At 38.2% G+C, this 3,467-nt stretch overlaps 1 pseudogene; it reads left to right on the forward strand.

Annotated features, from left to right (window-relative positions):
* The first annotated feature begins 790 nt into the window (after positions 1–790).
* Positions 791–3,107, forward strand: LOC100596505 (annotated as a pseudogene).
* The last annotated feature ends 360 nt before the right edge of the window (positions 3,108–3,467 follow it).

Here is a 3,467-nt window from a genome sequence, read left to right on the forward strand (position 1 = left end):
CATTCCAGGAAGCTCAAGCTGATGCTATTACTGGAGATTGAAGATTCTTTGAGTAGCACGGTATACAGCAGGCTTTGAGGAGTGTCCAATATGGTTTTGTATTTCAACCCTCTCCAATGGTTGTGCAATCTTGTTCAATTTACTTAACTTGCTGTCGTAATTTTTTCTTTGTATAATACAAAAGACATTTATTATCTATAGTTTTGTGATGATTAAGTATACATCAATTATTTCATTTAATCGTTATTTCAAAGTACTTTGAATAGCACTTTTAAATAAAATAGAAAATAGGGCCAAAAACAAACTCTGTGTTCTTCTCCATGTATTTTAGCTCTATAAATTGCCTCATTTAGTCTCCCAGCTTTAAATGACAATACTATACTGGTAACTCTTTTAATCTGCAGACTAAATACTCAAGACTTATAATTTCTACCATAACTTATTGCTCATCCTTGAATTATTAGCATCTCAGTAAATAGGATAATGTTTAGGCAAAATAAAATTCTATCACATCCTCTCTTTTAATGTCACACAATGTATAGTCTTTCTGTAAAGCCTGTTAGTTTTGTCTTTAAAATGTACTCCAGGGTTAAGGTGAAGGGGACCAGGGTCATGTGGACCAAGCACAAAGGGTGTCACCACCCTACATGAAAGAAACTCCCCCAGTGGCAGCATCACAGCCACTTAGCGTAAGAGTCCCAGGCTCTGCCCAAGTCGGCAGCCATACTAGAGACTTTTCCAGCTCATCTACTCTCATTTATCCATTGGTTCCACCAGCCCTAACACCATTATGCTCTTCGACTCAAAGAAGCTCAAAAGGTGGCATGAATTTGAAAACATTGTAGAGGACAGGAGGCATGTCAGTGACTTGAAATTTGCACCTCTTGTTTATAAGGGGATTATTCCATGCAAGCCAAGTAATCTTAAATGTAGTGTTCTTAATTATGAAGAGAGTTATTATGTCATTGCTATAGGTTGGATGTTTCTCTACTTCAAATTTCATGTTAAAATTTGATCCCAAATGTTGGAAGTGGTGTCTAGTGGGGAGGTGTTTGAGTCATGATAGCAGACCCCTCAATATGGCTTGGTGCCGTCCTACTAGTAATGAGTAAGTTTTATCCTACAAGAACTTATTTTTAAAAAGAGCCTGGCACCTTCCTTCCCTCTCTCTCTCCTGTTTCCTCTCTCACCATGTGACAGGACAGCTCCCCATCCCCTTATGCCATGAGTGGAGGCTTCCTGAGGCCTCACCAGAAGCACATGCTGGGACTATGCTTCTGTACAGCCTGAAGAACCCTAAGTCAAATAAAATTCTTTTCTTTATAAATTACCCAGCCTCAGGTATTCCTTTATAGCAACATTAAGGCACTAAGACCGTCATTAAACAACTTTCTAAGGAATTCCAAAGGAAGTTAGTGAGATCTTGGATCAAATGAGTCACAGACTGCGTCTGCCATTCAGGTTTTTGTCTTTTCCTTGAGCAAAATATTTAAACAGGTTTTCTCAAAGGTGTGTGTAAATGAAGGAGGTATTCAGAAACTGTAACAAGCCAACAAAGAGCATCTTGTTCTTCTGCTTAGTCATCAAAGTTACGTTGACTTTCTGATGTTGTCTTTTCTTCCATACAAGTATGATTTGTCTGTGCCAGTTATAGCAGCAGGAATGGACTTCCTGAAAATGAAACCAGTTGGTGAGCTGTGTGAATGCCAGGTGCCTTTTTCATGTGGTGCTGTTGTGGTGGCAATAAACTCCACTGGGCTCTATTCTCTGAATATGTAAAAACTATTTTAGGAAATGGTTATGTGTCTGCTAAATTTTTCCTAGAAGAGAAAAGAAGCTGCTCTGCCAAGATACTGACTCCTAGATTTAGTATTCTGAATGTTGTTATGAAGTCATTTTTTAAAAAAGTTTTTGAGACCTGCCTTATCCCAATTAGCAATAGTTATGCTAAGTTATTAGAAGAAAAATATATATATGTATATATATATGTTTCTAGAGGTTGCTAAGCCATAACAATCTACAATTGGATTGTTGAAAGCCAGAAAGATTCTCTCTGAAATTTTTGAAACTTTCATGCACACTTTGGAGATGCTATGTCACTTTGATCTCTGACAGCTGGGAAGATGAATCAGAGCCCATAGAACCTGGTTCTAAGATACATTCTTCAGAAGCAATCTGAGGGCGTGGATGCCTTTGTTACTGAAGCTGCCTACAAAATGCAGCTTCTGCAAATTGAAAGCCTGGTTCTGAGATCCTGGGCCTAATAGTTTCTCTTCTGCTTCAGAACTAGCCATCCATGGACACTCATGCTCTGGCGGAAAAGATTTTACGGCTGAAAGGCTCACCCCAGGTGTTCAGAAGGTTTCCCATTTGGCCCAATAATAAACCTACCAAAGACATGTCCAGTCCAACATACTTCTGCATTCCGACCTCACCAGCTTTGTCAAAGACCAGGTGATTCAGAAAGTGGACTCCGGAGACTCAAAAGTAGCTGATGGAGTTATTTTCCAGTAGATCACTATCCTCATTGCTTGGCTTATAGGAACCTGTTGCTCAACACTTTTGTCCATCCTTCTTTAGTAGCTATAACAGTGCAGATGACATCTGGCTTCAGGAAAGAGGATGTCTACAGTTGCTTTTTCTTCCTATGTGATTTTTTTTTCAGAGGAGTTCATCTTCCTTCCAGGAAACACACTAAAGGGCTTTGAAGAAGGCTCTTACCTGCTTTGTAAATGTGAGGAGAACATTCTAGTTACAGATAAAGGAAATATCATTTAGAATTTTTAATAGGACTCTTTACACTTTTGTGGAATGTTATCAGATAATTTGCAAATACCTCTTGAGCAAAGAAGAGAACTACTTTACTTAGAAATAGTACTTGGCTGCAGTTAGAAAATACATATCAGCTTCTCAATCAAGGTGCCTCTCAGTGTTACGATGTATTATCTTCTGATGTGCAGAAAAATGCCTTAGCAGCTTTGTTGGTGGAGAAGAAAAGGATTAATAATGACTATATATTTAATGTGAATGAACTTGCCACAACCAAATTAGGAGAAATGTTTGGTTGTAATACTCCAATGGGAAAACCACTCACTGCAAAACTTTAATAATTGCCAAATAGTTACGAAAAATTTGGGCACATAATTACTGTCATCAAATCACTCTTATTCCAACAAACATGGAAGTAAAGGAGCAGACACATTTTCTCTTACTTTGTAAGACTTTGAGAACAGACCTCTGTAGAGAAGAAATGGTCAATGGAATCAATGGGGAAGTAATCTTCCCCAGTGATAGTTGGGAAGTAATCTTCCCTGACATGGTTATCAGGCATTTGTATCCAACTCTCCATGTGTTTAAAGAAATTTGTTTAAGTTTTGGAAACAATAAATAAATAAATAATCATATTCCAAATCTGACTACTTTTCCCTGGCTCTGTGCCCTACTAAAGCCACCAACATCTCCTACCT

This window comes from Nomascus leucogenys, chromosome 2, assembly GCF_006542625.1.
Source record: "Nomascus leucogenys isolate Asia chromosome 2, Asia_NLE_v1, whole genome shotgun sequence".
Lineage (NCBI taxonomy): Eukaryota > Metazoa > Chordata > Mammalia > Primates > Hylobatidae > Nomascus > Nomascus leucogenys.